At 39.4% G+C, this 8,664-nt stretch overlaps 1 long non-coding RNA gene across 1 annotated transcript; it reads left to right on the plus strand.

Annotated features, from left to right (window-relative positions):
* Nucleotides 1–6: 6 nt before the first annotated feature.
* On the plus strand, nt 7–4,124 carry LOC117243711. The gene is made up of 2 exons (XR_004495539.1): nt 7–1,149; nt 1,717–4,124. It is a non-coding gene; the product is annotated as an uncharacterized LOC117243711 (long non-coding RNA).
* Nucleotides 4,125–8,664: the final 4,540 nt, after the last annotated feature.

Genomic DNA, 8,664 nt, shown 5'->3' on the forward strand with positions numbered 1-8,664 from the left:
TTTTTTTGATTGCCAACATTTTTATGGTTTATTTTTTTTATTTCTCCAGACTATATTTTTACAATTTTGGATATTTTTCTAAGAGGCTTTGCCCACCAATATTCCTATGTCTAATTTGCCTTCAGAAGAACATAGTGTGAGAAGTGCCTCTATCAGGCATGCCCTGACACTGATCTTCCTTTCAAGAGCCAGACATTGACAACCAGTTTCAGCTCAGTGCCCTGCTCTATGTGTTTAGATGATGAACACCCTTAATTAGAAACCTAGAATCATCAAGGTAGGAAGAGACCTCTAAGATTGTCAAGTCCAACCATCAATGCAGCACTGCCACTGTTACCCCTAAGCCGCTCTACCCACATCATCTAGCACCAGATCCAGATGCCTCCTAAGGACCTCCAGGGATGGTGACTCCACCACCTACCTGGGCAACCTGTTCCAATGCCTGACGTGCCCTAACAGTGAAAAAAATATTTCTAATATCTAATCTGATTCTCATGTCTCAGCTGAAGGCCATTTCCTCTGGTCCTATCACTGCAGGCACAGTAGAAGAGACTGACCCCCACCTCACTTCAGCTTCCTTTCAGGGAGGGAGTTGTAGAGAATGATGAGAATGCTCCCTTCAGCCTTCTCTTCCTGTGACTAAACAAACCCAGCTACCTCAGCAAGGTAGGGCTCCTCATAAGACTTGTTTCCTAGTCCTTTCATGAGCCTTGTTCCCCTTTCCTCCAGCACCACAATGTCCTTTTTAAAGTGAGTGGCCCAGAACCAGACTCGTGGTGCAGCCTCAGCAGCTCCATGTACAGAAGGATGATCACCTCCCTTGTCCTGCTGGCCACACTGTTCTTGATTCAGGCCAAGATGGCCATTGGCCTTCTTGGCCACCTGGGCGCATGCTGGCTCACTCTGAACTGGCCCTCAGTGAGCACCCCCAAGTCCCTTTTTGCTGAGCACCTCTCTCCCCCAGCCTGTAGGGCTGATGGGTTTGCTGAGACCCAGGTGCAGAACACAGCACTTGGCCTTGTCTTATACCTGCAAAGAACAACTGCTATTGTTATTTCCATTCTGCTGAAGATTATCATTATTCTTCATGGATTTTACTTCACAAGAATCCTGTTACCTAGAGAAACTTTTATTATCCCTGCTTTCAAGGTGAGAAATTTAAGCATAAAGAGACAGTATACCTTGCCTCAGGTAGTATATATATATGTATGTGGTAAAACCAGAAACTTAATCCAGAATTTTGGTGCAGATCCAGTTAGTTTAAAACCACAAATTCATTTTCTTTCTCAGCTCTGTTTCTCAGGACTGTTCATGAAAAAGTGTTGTGAGAAGTAGCAAAGCAATGTTGAAAAAGACATGCTAAAAGAAATTTTGTTGAATTTGCACAGAAAATAATGTTTACTTACTTGGAAATGTTGAGAGTAAGCAGAAATATCTGGTTTCATAAGCATATGAACCAATAAGGGGAACACCATGCAGTGTGTTGTTTCAATACTGCTCATTTAAGGTATGTGATGTAAGAACTTCCAGTTTCATTTCATGTAGGAGCAGGTGAATTGCAGAAACATCATAAAAATCTTTGGCTAAATCTTCTAGCACTGTAATGATATCCTGAAGGACTGTGCACATTAGTGGACGTTCTAAATTATATTCCAAAAAGTTGTGACATTTTCATCAAGCACTGTGATAACACACAGTTTCAACTGTTCCCCACAGCAATTCCTCTCAAGGAACAAAGATATGTCAAGAGCATCCACAGTCGTCTGTGTTAGATGTTTCTGGTGCCACTTCAGAGTTTCATGCCTCTCCGCTGTCACGTGTCTCAACAGTGACTGGTGTGCCCAAAGTGACATTGTGTAGCCAGCAGCATAAACTTGTAAGAAGCCAAGCCCTTCAAACCAGCAGAGTCAGAAGATTCATCTGCATTTTGAAAGCATATGCCAAATGCTCGTCAGAGGACAGTCATGTACCAGGCTTCTTCTGGCAGCAGTGGTACATATTCAGCTGCCGTTTTTACTGATAAAGTACTAATCATGTTGTGTGTGAGAGGGAACTGTGTGTAGAGCCAGCCATGCTTGCAAGTGAACTCAAGCCTTGAGAAGATTGAACTGTGTTGGACAAACATGCTCTGACCAACAGTTTTTATTCTATTTTATTTAGTTACTTCCTCAAAACTGCAGTCATAGTGCCTTTACTACTTTGCAAGTATCTCTCTCATGTCCTTTTGAGTAAATACTGACAGTTCTCCTGATTTCTTTCTTCAGTAACAGTCTTGCCTGTATTACTGACTACTTTTACTAATTACTTCTCCCATATCCAAAGATAGGCAAAACTTTATCTTTGAGAAACCTCTTCCTCTCCTGCTGTCATCAGGGCCTCATGACAAAGCCTGCAAGAAATGGTCAGGCAGAAATAACTCAATATTTATTGAACCTTTCAATAAATAACCAAACAAGTGTATCTTTTATGTAAATGATGTTCTTTCCACTCTGTGATCCAGAATGTTTGCTAGTTAACATACCAAACAAAACAGATAGAAAAATCTGTCAATACTGGGATTGATGGTGTCTGTTAAAAATGAAGCAATTGATTTTAAAAGGGAAAAATTAGCTTGTAATTCCAAATTTTAAAATGTATTGTCTGCTTTTTCAAAGCATGAGCAATAAAATGCACATGCCAATTGTGACTAAATAGTAGTGTATGGGTATAACTCCATTTCTGGTGTCATATACATGTCAGTGAAACTATGTGCCAGCAATTAAAAGTGGTCAAAAGCGGCTCAGCTACTCACTGAGATGGATTAGCTGACCACACCTGCATTTCTCATCTGTGGCAATTGTCTAGCCTCATGCCTTCATAAGGAATTTTTTTCATGGAAAGGATTGTTAAACATGGGAATGTACTGCTCAGGGAGTACCATCCCTGGAGAGGTTCAGGAAACCACTGGGAGTGGTGCTCAGTGCCATGGTCTAGTTGACAAGGTGGTGATCAGTCAAAGGTTGGACTCCATGATATTGGAGGCCTTTTCCAAACTAAATGATTGGTGATTCTGTGATTCATGATGCCAGCCTAGGCAAACTGAAATTGTTTTGCAGCTGCCAGAGACAAGAAACCAAAAATACAGTCTGCTAATGTGGCTCAGCTAACATTATGCAGTGTGTATATATATATAACATATATACAGTGTTATGCTCTGATTGCTCAGTTGGTTGCAAGGGTCTTTTGGTGGCCAGTGCAGAAGGAGACTCCAATCAGAGCTGCCAGTTTTAAGGGGAGCTCAGCCCAGTGAGTGGGGGTGGAGCAGAAAGGCTAATTTCTTGCTTGTCTTCTTTTAGGGTAAAAGAGGAAGCTGCTGAGGACATTCACTTTCCACTGTTTCCTCTAACTGGTTTTTCTCTGTGAACAAGCCAGTGTAAGGAAAAAACTTGTGCTTTTTCTCCCAGAAGAGGCAGAAGTTTTGTCTGGAAGTCCCAACAAACTCTCTTAATCTGTATGTGTTTTGCATCCAAGTCCCTGTATGTGGCTTGATAACTACATGTGCACCATGTGTGCTCCCTGAAGGCTTTATCGGTAGTATACGTCTTTTTCTGAATTAGATCCAGAGACCTCAAACATAAGCTGAGGTGGTCTTTCACCAAGTAGTGTGAAGCAGATTTACCACTCACTAAAAAAGTTGTGGGGAGAATGGAAAAGAATGTGTGTCCTCTTGACTCAGTAACTTCTCACTCAACGTGTAAAGACATGAACTTGGCAAAGTGGCTCAGAGCTTTGCTGCATAATAAAGTGAAGATCCTTAAGCCAAAGAAACTCACCAAATGGAAATACAATGGAATTTTCTCAGATAACAGTACTGTTTCTATCAGAAAGGAACTTTGGTAGTTTCTGTAGTAGCTGCAGTGATATAGTTGCTTCATTGTGAGCCTGCAATGAAATATTTGCATAGCTTCATTCATTGTCCTTTTTTTCTGACAGAAATGAAACTCCACGAACAATAGCATTTTTTACACTTGCAAGAACTCTGATGGTAATTAAGTTTGTAATGTATTTTCTGTAACTTCATTTGGTTTTTATTCTGACTTGGGAAATTTGTAATTATTTAGCATGCATCTTTGTTTCCTCTCTCACTCTCTGGCTGTCTGGTCTGTTTAGATTGCATATTTCTGTGCTGTTTGTGCTATGTTTGCACATTGCCCAGTATTAAGCAACTTGCAATTTGTTTGGCTTCTCTACTTGCTATTGTGATACAAATTATAAATAACTCCACACTTTCAAAAATCATTATTATTTCTGAAGCTCTAGGGATTAACTCTGGTTTCCTGTTTATGAAAATATAGTTTTGCTGGGTTAACCAGAGACTGGGGGCATTCCATTAGGCACCATAAAAAGCAGGCTTATTTTACAAGCTTTGCGATGTGCTACTATGAAAACAGGTAGGATGGTCTGGGAATGAGAGGAAACACTCTGGAATCCTTTGTGACATCTAATTTTTTTTGCCGTTGCTGTTAATATTGCAAGTGCCTTGCTAATGGCACAGTTTTACAGACTTATCTCATTAGCACTACTAGCTACGTTCAAGTATTTTCCAAGGAAACTTTTATTTGTCTGGGAAAAACTCCTCTGACCTTTTTAGCATCCAGCCAGCACTTTTTGAGAGTTGACAAGGATTTAGTTCTTTGAGGTTTTTTTGAGTTAATTTTCCTGCTACATTTTTTTTAATTGCCATTTCCACTAAAGGTTTATACTAATTTGTTTTTTTAGTGCAACTGCTTCAAACCTGTTCTGAACTGCAAACCAGGTGTTCTCATGTTCTAACTGCTATTATGCTACCTGTCCCTGCAATAAACCAACTCAGTGTAACTGAGGATTAATGACAAGATGGTAAGCCTTCATCTAATAACCATATAAACCTCCATTGCTTTTCCTTGCTTAAAGCTATTTAAACCCATTTTGCCTCATCACCTAAACTAAGGGAACATCAAAGGAAAACCAACATTCCCTGTACATTCAGATTAATTCTATTTCTGACTTCTAAAAAATAAAATAGGATGGTGTTTCCAGTGTCAGGGGTATTTTGTGATTGTGAGGTGAATTCTGTCATATCCATTAAATGCTCCCTGGTTCTTAAACACAGGAATGTTCCTCAGTCTGATCCTCACCTTAAAACTTGAATGACTTAGTGGAAGACATACCACTGTCTTCAGTGAGACCAGTTTTTTCACCTTGTGAAAAGTTTCAGGTCTTAACAGAGGGCTGTGTGTGTTTGGGTACTTTTTCTTTATACCAGGGACTTTAATGTTCAGTTCCACCTTATAAAATACAGTGTATGTTTTCCTCTGATTTTGTTTTTCTTCTCCTACACTGTTTATTGTAGCTAGTTAAATTTAATTATTTAATGTTAGGGAAGTGAATAGAATCTTACTCAGCTAATGGAAAGGTAATCTAAAATGACGGGTTCACTCTAAAAGCCTCTTGCAGTAGTATTTGCTGTGCCATCAATCACTCCATTAAGATGCCTTCCTGGTTTATATAACTGACAGTAAGTCACAGCTCATACACTGTTGGTATTTTTGATCTCTTGGCACCCTGCTAGATTAATTCGGAATTGTTTTCAGTCCTAGGCCACCACAGATCGCCAACATTTATTTTGAGCAGGATATTCATATTCATGAGAAGAAAACAACTGCCCTCAGCATCTGAACAGTGACTGGAAGCCTGAAGCATATGCTTTGAACTTGCAGCTGGGATGTCAGACAGTGATGAGTACAGGTGTTTATTTCATGTCCACAGTACTGGTCAAAAGAGGTAGGGCTCACAACAGACCTAGCTGATGTGCTTGGAAAACCATACTGACTTTTTCCTATAACGAGAATCCCACTAATTGCTAGCATAGTTGGAAGTCTTTCAGAAAACTCTCAGGTCAAGCCAGAATATATAAGAAGTCACCTCAAAAATTAAATTCAGTTGCTATTCACGCCCCAGAAAATGTGTGTGTGAGGTTACAGAGGTTTTTTTTATCATCTTGCCATCAGGCTCACTGATTCATTCTTGGGGGAAGGTGAAGTTTTGCACGTCCAGCTGCACTGCCAGACAGACAGAATTTGCCACAACAGGGCATGGGTGTCTGCACAGGCTTGTGCCCAAACACCTGCCTTTTCACCCCTGGGCCAAACAAGCCCACTGACAGCAAACAACATTGACAGTGGTGTAGAACATTTTCCTGAAGTTGAAATGTATGATAGTTAATCTGAATGCTAGTCTCAGATTTGCAAAGGGAAGAGATATCTCAGTCTCAGCCAAAACTACAAAAGAAGAAAAAAGTATGCATATAGGTTGAAATATGACTAAAATGGACTATCAATAGGAGAACAGCATGGAGTTCCATTAATTCTGTAATCCATATATTCTGTTTTCTTTAGATAGACTTTCTGTCCTGCGATTGAGTCCCCAGTGTGTGGTAAAAAGTCAAATGACAAAAATACTTCTTGCAGAAGAGACTTTTGGGAAGTCCCTGCTGTGTAATTTCTCCACAGTCTAATAAAGGGAAAAAAAATTCTGTTGGTTTCCATCTCCTGGACAGTATTTCTCTTATCTTTGAGGCTACCTTGTTTGCTCAAACTTGTAGCATCTACAAATCTGTGATTTTACCTTTTTATGATAAATGCATAGATAGGTACAGCATGTACAATTTGAACTGAGGTAGGAAGAGTTTGACTTATGCTGACACAAAAAAACCCCAAAAAACAAACAAAAAAAAAACAAACAAAAAAACCCCCCACTCTAGCACAAAACTGAGAAAGACACCTGTAGAGAAATCTCTTATTTTCACATTTATGCATTTGGGAGAATTGACCTAGAAAATGGGTCTACCCGATTACCCAACTGATATGATGAAAATCTCACCTGCCATAGGCAGCCAGAATACATTTTTCCAGCTTTTTGCCTTTAGGAATATACAGTGGCAATAAAATCTTCCATCTAATCACACTGTAATCCAAATAGTCTATTTCTTCTGTGTGTTGAGTGACTGCCTTTTCTCCACTATGGCACAAAGTTGAGAAGGGATCATTCAATCCATGTTTTTCTTCCCTTATACTGTATAGTTAATTTATTTCCTTTTGTCAGGAAACCATGCAAAATGTGGGAAGCTTTCCTCAGATGTAACTGCTGAACTCTCAGTGGCAACATTTCTGTCTAGCATATCAGAGCATCATGGTATTTAACCCGAATTAAGTACAATCTTACTGTTTTGAAAATCAAAAGAAAATACAAACATATTTTTATACTAAGGGGATTTAATGCCTTGGAAGTGGTGCTGGAAAAAAAGTTCAGCTGTTTGAATTAATTGCAAACTAAAAGATAATCAATTATGCCTTCCTGAGAAGTGTCAGAAGAAATGGTTTCAGAAGTATGAGCACTCAGTGGAAGCAGTTTGCTGCTGTGCTTTCAGGGTTCTACCCAGCAGCCAACAGCAGGTGCGGTGCAGTAGATTGGTACTGGTGTAATGAGAGTGAAATGACCAAAGCTTCCTTCCTACTGCAGTGGTATTTGTATCAGATGTTCATTCAGTGAGACAAGATTTTAAATATGTTTCATTATGATAACAAACACTTTAAATGGCACAAAAGTTGTTTCAACTGACATTTCTTGCTCTCTTTGTGTTGCAAGTATTCCTGGAACCTCCTTTGTTTGTGGGACATCAACAGTAGCACAGCAGGAGGTGATAGCAGTGCTGAGAAAGATCTTCCCTTCCATTCACTTAGAGAAATCTTGGAACATTCAGACTTCACAACTTGTCTCACAGAAGTCTTGCCTCCATCTTGTTCTGGAACTGTTTAAAGAAAATATTTGAAGTGAAAGTAATGAAACAACCACACTAACTCATATAATTAAGTTTCTGTGAAAAAAACAGTGAAGGAATGCACATCTGATTTTCCCCCTTTAACTAGAATCATTCAGCTCCTGCTAATAAGCAATTTGAGTACAGCTTGGTGGACTCTGAGCAACTGCAAAGGAAAAACAGGCACTGCATGATAAGACTGGGTGAACAAACTTAAAAACAATCTATGCTTTAAATGGATAGTAAATGTAATTCAGGTTCCAAATTACATCTGGGTGGTGCTCGAGATATTGAACTCCCATTGAAAGTTACATCAAGTTCAGGGGCATCTCATCTTAAAAAGCAATAGAATTTTCATTGTGTCTGAGTAGATTTCAGGTATTCAGTCCTGTATGGTTCATTCTGTAAACATTGCACACTCGTGTATGAATACCAGTTAGATATTCTACCAGACTAGGTTCAGCAGTTTAACAGGCTATCCTTTGCTAAATAGTACAAATGACACTTTTTTTAACCTCCCAAAAACAGTCCGAGCAAGTTCTTGATGAATTGTGTTCTAGTTTAAAAATCCCTGACAAAGAGACTGATTACCTTGCACATAAGAAAACAAAACCAAACAGAAATAAAGTTAAATAAGAAGAGTTATAATGGAAATGTGGAGGACAGCAGCAGGGAACAGCAATATAAAATATCCCACTCATTTATATATTTAGGAAAACATCCCAAGGATTTCTGTGCTGAATACCTGACTGAAACAAAAAGGTCTTTTCCTCAAACAGCCCACAGCTGAGCTGTACATGGCAATGATATCTAAATAGGACTGTGCC

The sequence above is a fragment of the Parus major genome, chromosome Z, assembly GCF_001522545.3.
Source record: "Parus major isolate Abel chromosome Z, Parus_major1.1, whole genome shotgun sequence".
Lineage (NCBI taxonomy): Eukaryota > Metazoa > Chordata > Aves > Passeriformes > Paridae > Parus > Parus major.